Source organism: Macrotis lagotis, chromosome 1, assembly GCF_037893015.1.
Source record: "Macrotis lagotis isolate mMagLag1 chromosome 1, bilby.v1.9.chrom.fasta, whole genome shotgun sequence".
In the NCBI taxonomy this organism is placed as follows: domain Eukaryota; kingdom Metazoa; phylum Chordata; class Mammalia; order Peramelemorphia; family Peramelidae; genus Macrotis; species Macrotis lagotis.
This window is the reverse complement of record NC_133658.1, coordinates 918,461,226-918,473,743: the sequence shown is the minus strand read 5'-3', so window position 1 is coordinate 918,473,743 and position 12,518 is coordinate 918,461,226. Positions and strand designations below refer to the sequence as shown.

Here is a 12,518-nt window from a genome sequence, read left to right as displayed (position 1 = left end):
GAGAGCCTGAAGGGTGGGTCTGGTAGGGAACTCTGGGAAGGAAGAAGATGCCAAATTTCTAAGGATTTCTCTAACTCTCTTGTCTCCATCGCCACCAGACTCTACAGCCTCTGAGGACCTCATTCAATCAGACCAATGTCCTTGTTTCCCTCCCTGCTTATTCTGAGACTGAATGTCTTTGATCATTTGGAACAAGGAAAGGAAGAGAACAGAGGGATGTTGGGGGCAGCATTCATCCAGCTGTGCCCAAGTCACCCAAACCAGATACTGCCCTGGAAGAGAAGGTCAAGTTGCAGATCCTTTTCCTCCAATCCACTCTGGTCCCTCCCCAACTCTCACAAGGCCCCTGGACATCTAATTCTGTTGTGGTTAGAGTATGAAGAAAGAGCCAATTGATCAGTCACTGGGGTCTTCCTCTGCTCAAGATATTCCTGATTCCCCACACTATCCTTCAGTGTCAGTCAGTCAGGACCTTGTCACAATATCCCTCCATACCCAGGCTTGACTCTGTAGACTCATCAAAGGAGATCAGGAAAGTAAGTGTGGAGTCCATGGTGAGTCTTCAGGTCTATCCTGAGCTGCCCTGCCTCAATTGTGCAGAGTGGAAAAAAGGTAGGTGGACTGAAGGCCAACACAGGATGTAGTGGTCAGCCTTGCTTCTTTATACTCTTAAATTCATGCCCCACAATTTCCGATATTATACTGATGCAGGACCATGAAAGGAAGGGGTGACTTAAGGTTGATATAACCTGGAAATACCCAAGGGCTCTGAGAGATATTTAGTACTGAAAACCACATGAGGGGACCAGGTCCAACAATATGGTTACTTAAATACCTGTGACTGGGAAACCCCATGGAAGTCTTTTTTTTTTTTTTTATTAGTCAAAAAATATTTTAATAAATGCTTATTATGAGAGGCACAGCTTTAAATCTTTTCATTTTGATGATCACAACTGGCTTCCATCAAGACTTAGCTCAAACCTTGCCCTCTGTAAAAGGCCTTTTCTGGTCTCTGCTCCAGTGGTGCCTTCCAAGATTACCTGAGTATATCCAATTCTACATTGTCAGTTGCATGTAGTTTTCCCCATTAAAAAATGTGAGTTCCTTGAGAACAGGAACTGTTGTTTTTACCTTTAAAACAATGCTCAACATTTATCACAGCATCAGGTACTACATCGTAAGTGCATAATAAATAAAGACTGTTTTGTGCAAGGGACAGAAAGGCAAGACTTTGGTTCTAGGCTGACAAGTCATTCTGGGAAACCTGGGCAATAGGAGAAACTGGACTGTATTTATCTCCTGGAGGGACCACAAAGCAGACAAGAGCTATAGCTTCTCTCTCCCAAATGACCCATCTCAGGCACTATCCTTAGAGACAAGGTTCATGAATCCCAACCTGGAAGGAATGCTGGTCTTGCTATCTCCCCTGCCATCCATCATGTAATCCATCTATCCACCTCCATCCACCTAGCTTAGGTAGGAGAATAGAAGAATGGAGAGCAGGGCAGGTTTAGACAGATACTGTCTTCCCTTACTTGTCCTAGCGTAGGTCATGGACTTTCCTAGGCTAGCTACTGCCTAGGGCAGGGGAGAGAAGCTAAGAGTAACTTCAGTCAGACCCCTTAGTTCTAGGGTTCAGTGCGGCCCAGAAAGCTTGCTTGTAAGTTAGTGTAATCACATCTTAAGAAAAGCTTCACCCAGAGATAGGCAGTAGCACAATATAATGAAGAGAGACTTCAGTCAGTTGACTTGGGTCCCAGTATAACCCCCAGAACTTTCTGTGGGAATCTGGTCAAATTACTGAATTTGATCCCTTTTTGTAAAATGGGGGATAATAATCCCTACTCTGTAACCCTAACAGGACTGTTGGGAAGATCAGCTGCAATAAGGTGATGAATCCATGAAAAGCTTCACAGGACAGTTATGTTTCAGCATCACTAAAGCCCACCCACATGTTTCCTCAGGAAAACACGCCACTCACTCCAGAAACCGGAAGACTCTTAAATAATTACAGGAGACTCCAGGGAAATCGGGGTGGGCTGAATCCTGAGAGGGTAAGAGGATGGAGTCTTTGGGGAGACAGAGGCAGAAGAAAAAGGAGGAGGCTGTTTCACTGTGTGACCTGCCCCCCCACCTATGTGAGTTCTCTAGGACTAGAACAAGGACTCCAAGTGGAGATGATCTACCCATTCCCAAACTGCAGGATCTGAAGATAGGACACTGAGGGAACAGGTGTCATTCTACTCCCAAAGAATCTCCTGGGAGGGTTTTATTCAACTGCCTTTGGGCTCAGCTCCTCTCAGACAGCCTCCCAGCACAGGGGAAGATGAGAGGTGGACATGAAGAATCATGGTCCAAGAATAGAAGGGAAGGAGCTATCTCTTCCATTTCTTGCTTTCCCCCCCAGAAACATACAAGTTTTGGAAGAAAACCCTTTTGTCTGTAGCCTCCTCCCTTCTCCCCTGCTGCCCAAAGTTTTGTCCTGGGGAGAGACCTAGGTTAGTGAGGGCCAGTGAGAGAGTCCCTAGGGCAAGTGCTATCATAGCATGTCTGGGAACAGGGACACCAAAGTCCTAGCTGTCCTCTGTCACAATTTCTTGTTCTTTTTCAACTTGTTGTTCCTCCAGATGTTCTGTTTCCGTAGGAGTCGCCAGTACTCCCGGCTTTCAGGGTCCAGCTCCTCCAGTGTCTTGGGTGGCCCCAGGTTCATCTCAAAAAGCCAATCTGGATACTCTGAGTCTGGCTTCAGGGCCACATCCTGGCCCTCTTTGTAGATGTTGACCCCCATGGCATGTGTAGTAAGTAGGACAGGGTCCTTACATACATCTGGGTCCTTCAGAGCCTCTGTGGGTAAAGCTTTACCTCTGCTTCCTTTTATGACCAGCTTCTTAGCATACCTCTGAAAAGCGAAGCCCCAGCAGGCTGCAGGACCCCGCATTGAGGATCCCCACAAGCTCCGAGGGAGCCTGAAGGCAAACCGCACAGCCATAGCGCCCTCAGATCGCCTGCACTATATCCCGATGGAAATCTTATGATGAGATGTTCAAAATTTGTCCCAGAGGCAGACTTCCATGAACCTACTAGAATCAAAATTGGATATTTGCCTTGCCTTAACGATGTCATATTTTCAGTTTGGTAAAACTTTTGGATCAGTCATATCCTCTACTATAATAATATTATCATCATCATCATCATCCATTAACTCTGGTTATCATTCATATTGCACTTGCAGCTTTGCAAAGAAATTTATAAATAATTTTTCCTTCAATCATCATGACATCAGAGAAATGTTTCAAATTGTGACCATTTTATAGTTGAAAAACTGAGATAGAGATTTTGTCATTTGCCAAGTTTCACAAGGCTATTAAGAATCTAAGGAAATGTTTCAACTCAGTATTGGTGGAATCCAAATCAATTGAAATGATGTATCTGGAACCATGAACTGTAGCAATTTGGTACAATCTGGTAGCCCCTGACCATGTTCTCAAAGACCTTAGTTACTACCTCTCCTGTAGAACACCAAAATGACAGCACCTTTCAGTCTAGGAATGGAAGACATTGACTTGGCTGTTCTTTTTATTTTTGTCGGGGTTTTTTCCCTTTGGTCAGACATTATCCATACCCATGTTTTCCCTTGGCTAGTACTTCTTAGGAGCCCTTCTTAGTAACAGTTGACAGTTCTTCTCTATCTTACTCTTCAGCACTTCCTAGCCTTTAAACCCATGAGGCATAGATAAGCTCTAACTCAAATTCAATGACCATAGGATTGCTCCATAGAGCTCACACTCTATTGGGGATGACAAAAATATACTTAAGTATGCATTTCAATACAAAATATTTATGCAGAAGGATTTTGATTTGGAAAACTGAGTTCTATCTTGAATGGATGTTTGTTAATGACCAAATAGAATTTTTGGAGGAAGCAAAAGAAGATGAGAGAAGGGTGGGTTGGGACATGGGAGGAAACTAATTTGAAATAGATGAGCATCACTGAAGAGAGTCTTCTTACAAAAGATCACTTTGAACTGAGCAGTCCACAGCTCAGAATCCTGGGTGTAAATATTGGATAGTAGAGAGTTAGCCATTCTTATCAGTAAAAAGTAAGATTGAGTATTTTTTTTTATTCTCTATGAATGAAAAAAGGGAATTGAGTAGACATGTATGATAGCAGGGCAGATGGTCACTGGTCTTGTCTGATGCTTAATAAATTATCAAATAATTATTGAGTATCAAGTATTGCCAGACTCTTAACTACTGGAGATTCAAAGAGGGAAAGGTTCTCAAAAAGTTTCCATGCTTACATGAGACAACTTATGGATGCATGTTTCTGAAGAATAAACATATATATATATATATATATATATATATATATATATATATATATAGGATCAATATATATATTTATATGGGTATATACATGTTTCTATGGGGGGAAGGCACTAGCAACAGGGATAGCATGAACTTGTGAGACAAAGTTGAGAGGACTGGATTAGGAATAAGAGAGAGTTCAAACAAATATATATCTTTATACTGATGTAGTCTTTCACATATATAAATATATGTATGTGTATATACATAGATTAGATACATAGATAGATAGATAGATGATAGATAGATAGATAGATAGATGATAGATACATAGATACATAGATACATAGATACATAGATAGATGAATATTGGGAACCATTGTGTATGGGAGCATTGTGAAGTTTCTTCACCTAGTTTCCTTGAACATCATAGTTTTATCTTATTAAGTGCCACAGGAGTGGGAGTGGATGAGAGAATGGAAAGGTATTCAGGCACTGGTGAATAAATGGAACACTTGGAGCCCTTGGAGATCTTGATGGAGTTCTTGTCTCCCTTGTTATCCTTGTCTCCTGCCCCTTCAATGCTTGCCTGGGGCAGATTGAGGGAGTCCAGAAGTGGGATTCAACAAATAAAGATTAGATAGAAAGATAGATACACACACATATAAATCTACCATACATATACATGCACACAAACACAAACACAAACACAAAAAAGTTTAGTGGAAATAACACATTCAATTGTTCATCTAACAATCTGATGATATAAGTAAATGCAACATTTGTGAGGTAATCAACGTGCTAAAAGAGCAACTCCCAAATACTTCTGAGACACCTGTATTTAGAGAAGGGGTGTTGAGAATCTATTCTTGGAAAGTGTTATTGTACAATGTTCAAGTCAGATCATTTTTTTTTTAGTTTTTTTTTGCAAGGCAGTGGGGTAAAGTGGCTTGCCCAAGGCCACACAGCTAGGTAATTATTAAGTGTCTGAGACCAAATTTGAACTCAGGTACTCCTGACTCCAGGGCCATTGCTCCATCCATTGCACCACCTAGCTTCCCCAAGTCAGATCATTTCCAGAGAATTCTGTCTAACATTTGAGTGTGATCCTGTAGGAAGAACATGGAAAACCTGGAGAAGATTCAGTGCAGATTGATCTGACTGCACCCTAACATTATAGATCAGGGCTGTCCAAAATGCTGCCTGGGCACCTCATGAGGCTCACAGGAGAATTTTACGGGAGCTGCCTGTGGGTTAATTAAGTGTTTTACCAAACAAAGCCCAGCTACCACAGAACTCTCACTAAAATGCAAATCCAAATTGTCTTTTTTTAATAAACACTTGTAAAAGTAAGGTAGGGCAGCCATGTCATTGATCATGAGTCTAACGATAGAAGGGAACACAGTGGTGATCTTGTCCAATCCCTCTATCTACCGATAAAGTGTGGTACAGTGAATTGAAATGAAATGCTCATATTAGAAAATGGAAGACTATTCCACATTTAGATGGTTTAAAATAATTGATTCTTTTTAGTCTGGATGATAAGACTGGGAGCAACACTGACAACATTTTAAAAAACTGATTTTTCCTTAATATCATATAGTTTTTACTTTACAACTTCTTCATATATAGCTGCTGCACATTTTTGCAAAGTATCTCCCAATAAAGCATATATATTTAAAGGAAAAGGAGGAGACAAAGTAGGAAACTTTGTTAGAATGTTAAAGAATTTAGGAAATATGTGCAATGCACTTTTCTTGGAGCTAGATTCTGTAAACCAGTTTTTCTATATTTTTACCTAAAATAATTTTACCCATAAATTATTGCTTTGGCTGTCTGATATGATAATATTCAAAGTAAATTAACTATCTCATTATTAATGTTTTATTATATTGATGTGTCTCTATCATTACACCAAATATTTTTCTCTATCTATTTAAGTGCTTCCTTACTTCTCTTAAGAGCACTGAATAACTCTCCTATTCTGATTCCATATTCTCTTGGGCATCCACCATGACCCCAGATTCAAAGTATCAATTCAATTTTATTTCACCTTGAAATAGAAGATAAAATGTTTGGATTCAATTAAATGATCAGGAAAATCATCTTCCCTTTTGTTAATAATTTTCCCCATAGATTTCACAATCTTTAGGGTTTTTACTTAATTTTCTTTCTCTTGTGAGCTATAGTACTTTAGACTTTTCCTATATATTCCTGAATTGTTTTTTCTATGTCATTCCCATTCAATGACATGTCCTATGAGGGCCTCAAACTGTCTTTGTCCTTTTTCATGCAGGAGTGTTCACTTTTCACTTAAATTGATAAAACTGTATTAAACTTTCCTTCAATGGAAGGAAAGACAGATGGAATGAGTTATTCATTTCTGGGTTTGTCATATTGTGATAATGATAAGAGAAAGAGATCCAGGATTCAAGAATAGAGGATAGTGAAAGATGAAATGGTATTCCAACCTGTGAACTAAGATGTTTCAAGAAATATTTTTTTTTAGGTTTTTGCAAGGCAAATGGGGTTAAGTGGCTTGCCCAAGGCCACAAGCTAGGTAATTATTAAGTGTCTATGGCCAGATTTGAACTCAGGTACTTTTGACTCCAGGGCAGGTACTCTATTCCCTGTGCCACCTAGCCACCCTGTTTCAAAGAATATTAAAATATATGGTGACTTTCTATGTTAAAAAAGGGAAAAAAATAGGGAACGGACAGTAGCGATCAGAACACAATTCCTTGAGGAAGGCTAATTTTGGTAATTCGTAGATAAGGGAAAACATATTAGGAATGGGTAAAGACTTAGATATTTTGAATCTCGGAGGAAAATAATGGCTGGGTGATCATTATAGAGAAATTCATGAAGTAGCAAAAAAGGAGCAAAGAATATGCCAAATCTGAAGTGATGTTGATTACAAGGGTGGTATTTTATATTGAGATAGAGGTAGGGAGAGTACTTAGATGTTCCATACATAATTAAATCTTACTTTATAAGATGATTTAGAATTAAGTAGTACAGTAAGGAAAGAGGGTGACAGTATCAAAAGATTATGAAATGATCTTGCCTTAACCCATTGTATAGTTAACATGGCTTATAGTTCTACAGTTGGAGTACCATAAAGACAGAGGAAGAGAGTATATGTGAAATTTTGGGTGTGCAGAGTTGTAGTATTAGAGAGTTGTAGTAATAGGATTATAATACTCTAGGGAAGAGGGAGAGAGTGTACCCAGGACTTTGTTTGGGAAAGGCTGTAGTGATATGATGAACTTATTATAAGCATGGTGGGAAAGAGTATACTTAGAAGGACTGGACTTTCCCACCATGCTTATAATAAGTTCATCATAGTGATGTTGCTTTACCTAATGCTCTGGCTTCAATTTGGGGCAGTAGGTTTGGGGTGGGAGGTACCGATGGTTTGTTAAATGATTTGGTTTTGAATGATGCTTTGGCTCATGAAGCTTGTGTATGCATGGAGGGTACTTGAAAAAAAAAGATGTGCTTTAAGTTGACTGTAATTTGATGTGATTTATGACTGTAGAAATGTATTTCTAATGCAACAGAAATGGGGGATTTACTTAGAGACTGACAACAAGACAATGTTGCTTATCAATAAAACAAACAATCAATGAACCATTGAGAAAAGTACTTCTATCAGACTGCATAAAAGGAGCACATTTTGAAATAGCCATTGTAGATATATGACAGGATTAATAATAAGGACATGGAATGGATTATACAAAGTATGTAAGTAAATGTAGACAAAGGTTTAAAAACTTTCTTAGCATGTAATCAGAAAAATGAAAAGTAGAAATTGAAAAAACTATATGAAAAAATTGTTATACTAAGCATTAGATGATAAATAGAACCACATGAGGAAGTACAAAAACCTACTTATAGTAGAGGGAAAGAATGGAGGATATGAGCACATTGTAAATCCTACTCTCAACAGATTTGTTTGAATGAGAAAATAACATATATCCCCACTGGATTTAAAAAATTTATCTTACCACACAGGGAAGTAGGTGGGGAAGGCAAAGAAAGGGGAAGAAGGGTCTGATAAAATGGAAGATAAAATCAAAATTAGAATTAAAATTTAAAAGAAAGTTAAAAGGAAAAGAGAACAAAAAATTGGTGAAGAGGGATAAGAATTAAAAGACAAAAATATAAATGGGGAAATTCAGCATTGTGGGAAATACACAATACGTCATCTTACCTGTAAATGTGAATGGGATGAACTCTGATAAAATGAAAACATTGCAGAATTGATTCAAAAGCAGAATCCTACAATATATTTTTGTAGGATACACATCTAAAGCAGAGGAATAAGCACAGGGGAATGATTAATCAATGAAGCTCTTCCATGTTCCCAGTGCAACCTGAACAAAAAGAGTGAAATAAGTCAGGGGCATGGTGACCTTTGAGTAAAACACTCATATAACTGGGAACCTAATCACTCCCCTGGAACTTGGCCAGTTTCAGGATAAATCTTCTAAATCCAGAGTCACATAGACACTTGGAACCATGTCTTCTTTCTTTAGAATCCAATAATTACACAAACCTTCGTTGGACCTCTTTAGAATCTTACCCATGGAGAGGATGCTTTGCCTGATACCCTTCTAATCTGAACTATGGAAAACCGGGATTTCCCAGACTGAGATATCATCAATGAGTCAGTGTTTCCTGGATCCTGCATGTTTGTTTGAAGGATTAGTCACTTGATTGATTATCTTTGATAAAACTTTCTATCTCTGATTTTCATTGATAATGTTTTCTTATGTTAATTGCATTTGTTATACATATATTTATAATGCATTAGTTATTATAATAATAATTATAATAATAAAACCACCTTGTGTTTTTCCCCTTTTGGAGTGTGTCTTAATGTATTTGTGAATTCAAACTAAAACCACAGGTAAATGACTAGAGAAAATATCTCATGTTTCAGTGAAGTACAAAAATCAGGAATAGGAATCCTGATCTCAGAAAAAGCAAAAGCAAAAATAGGTCTTGGTAAAAGGGATAAGGAGGAAACTACAACTTCATAAAAGGCACTATAGGAAATTAAGTTATATTATTATTAAACATATATGCATCAAGTTATATAGCATCAAAATTCTTAAAAAGAGAAGCCAAAATAATTATAGGGATACATAAACAGCCAACTATAATAGTGGGGTACTTCAGCATCCCTCTTTCAGAATTAGATAAATATAAAGACAAAATAAACAAGAAGAATGTTAAGAAGGTGAATACAATCTTAGAAATTGAATATATGAAAGACCTCTGGATATATGCTATTGGCCAGGAACCAACCACATCCTCTGGCAAAAATCAAGTGGCATAAATGACCTTCAACTCTGTAATGTGGTTCTAGATGTCTCTAAGGATTTAGAAGAGGGGAACATTAAACAAGTAATAAACATGAAGTAAGGACCTACTATGAATTAGACCTTGTACTTTTTTTATCAGACAATAAAGATACTTACAAGATGGGTATAATAATTTCCAAGACCAAATATTTTCCTTTCAGTGATCAACATGAGTAGAGTCCAACAGAAAGCTATGTGACTTTCACGTGTTGATTTTACACCCAGTTTTACCCATCCAGAACTCACCGTGATTAACCATTATGCCTATCTTTGGTCATGTTGCTGTGTACTCTAAGTGTTTTCAGACCTTTCCATCTTCTTTACAACTAAGTTTTAATTTCATGTTCAAAATACCAAATAATTATTACCAAACTGAAAAAAGAGTAAAAAATTTTATCTGAAGCAACAAAAAGTCAAGAATAGCAAGGTAAGTGATGAAAAAAAAATGTAAAGGAAGGTCGCTCAAATCTACTACATTTAAAACTATACTGCAAAGTGAAAGTCATCAAGACTTATTCATACTGCTTAAGAAACAGAGTAATAGATCAGTGGATTAAGATAGGTTCAAAAGGGTCACATCATAGAAAAATTAAAAGATCAAAAAATATTCTATCTACTAACTCAATGGAAAAGGGAGAAATTTTTGATCAATGAAATAGCATATATCATAAACTGCATAATGGATGATTTTGATTGTATTAAATTAAAAAAGGTTTTCTCTAATAAAACCAAAGCTGCCAAAACTAGAGGGGGAAAATAGAAAGCTGGGAAGTCATTTTCATATCTAGGTGCTCTGATGAACATATCATTATAAATTTATTTGCATCCATTTTCACATGCATATTTTCAAATTGCAAAATTTCCTTCTCCCCTCCCTATACCCCCACCCTCCCCTCAGCAGCAAACAGTCAGGTTAGCACTGTACTTGCATATTTTGATAAGCATATTTACAGATTAGTATTAGTTAGGTTCAACATGAGGAATTAAGATTAAAGGAAAGAGATACATAAGTGATAATTTTTATAGAGTTCATCAGATTCTGTAGGGTTTTGTATTTGTATGTGTGTGTGTGTGTGTGTGTGTGTGTTTGTGTGTTTAGTTTGGTTTTGTTTTTCTTCCACTGGAAGGGATGACATAGTTCATAGCTGGTCTAATACAGTTGTCCTAGCTCTCTGGACTGCTGAGAGGAGATGTTTCCTTCAAGTTTGTTCAACTCACATTATTGATTCTGATGTGTACAATGTTCTTTTGGTTCTACTCCCTTCACTCAGCATTAGATTCCATAATTCATTCCATGCTTCTCCAGAATACACTATTTATGGTTTCTTATAGAACAATAATATTCCATAGTATTAATGTACCACAATGTTTTTTATCCATTCCTCAGTTGATGGGCATCCCCTCAATTTCCATTTCTTTGCCACTACAAAAATAACTGCTATGAATGTTTTGTAACATGTAGGACTTTTCCCTTTTTTAATAATTTCTTCTGGATATGGACCGAGAATTGGAATTCCTGGGTCAAAAGGTATGAACAGTTTTATTGCTCTTTGAGCATAGGTCCATACCAATGGAACTTTCTCTCCAGAAAGGTTGGATCTCTTCACAATTCCACCAGCAATCCATCAATGTCTTAATACTCCCACAAAGTCTCCAATATCTTTGTCAATCTGATAGGTGTGAGATGGTACATTGTCATTGTTTTAATTTGCATTTCTCTAATCAATAGAGATTTGGAGCATTTTTTCATATGATCATATATAGATTTAATTTCTTCATTTAAAAACTCTCTGTTCATATTCTTTCACCATTTGTCAATAGGGGAATGAGTTGAATCTTATAAATTTAATGCAATTCTCTATTTTTTAGAAATGAGACCTTTATCAGAACTCCTGTTGTGAAGATTGTTTAGCAACTTTCTGCTTCTTTTCTAATCTTGGCAGCACTGATTTTATTAGTGCAAAACTTTTTAATTTAATATTGTTAAAATCATTCATTTTTCCAAATAGTTTATACATAATTGGAACCAGTTGTTCCTTTAATGTTTGATAGAATTCAATTGTGAATGAATCTATATAGCCCTGGAGATTTTTTCTTAAGCAGTTCAATAATGGCTTGCTGAATTTCTTTTTCTGAGATAGGTTTATTTAAGTATTTAATTTTCTCTTCATTTAATCTGGGCAACTTATATTTTTATAAATATTCATCCATTTTATTTAGATTATCAAATTTATTGGCATAGAGTTGGGCAAAATGCTTCTGAATTATTACTTTAATTCCCCCCTCATTGGTGGTGAGTTCACCTTTTTCATTTATGATACTAGCAGTTTGATTTCCTTCTTTCTTTTTTTTTAATCAAATTGACCAGAGGTTTATCAATTTTATTGTTTTTTTTCATAAGACCAGCTCTTGATTTTATTTATTAGTTCAATAATTTTCTTGCTTTTGATTTTATTAATTTCTCCTTTAATTTTTAGAATTTCTAATTTGGTATTTAAGTGGGGATTTTTAATTTCTTTGTTATTTCTCTAATTTTTTAGTTTCATGTTTAGTTCATTGATTTATTTAAATTATTCCAATTTATTCATATAAGCATTTAAGGATATAATATATCCCCTGACAGCCACCTGGAGTGTATCCCATAGATTTTAGTATGTTGTTTCATTATTGTCATTATCTAGGATGAAATGATTATTATTTTCTACATTTTGTTCCTTGATCCACTCATTCTTTAAAATGAGGTTATTCAGTTTCCAACTAGTTTTGGTTCTTTATCTCCCTGGCCCAATATTGCATAAGATTTTTGTTGCATTACTATCTGAGAAAGATGGATTCACT

The 12,518-nt window shown here is 36.7% G+C and overlaps 1 protein-coding gene and 1 pseudogene across 1 annotated transcript in view; both read right to left on the bottom strand.

The window, feature by feature from the left end:
* LOC141509174 (uncharacterized) overlaps window positions 1–12,518 on the bottom strand; it is a 1,085,709-nt gene that overhangs the window by 367,768 nt on the left and 705,423 nt on the right. The window lies entirely within an intron of this gene.
* LOC141509986 (large ribosomal subunit protein mL54 pseudogene) lies at window positions 2,575–2,989 on the bottom strand (annotated as a pseudogene).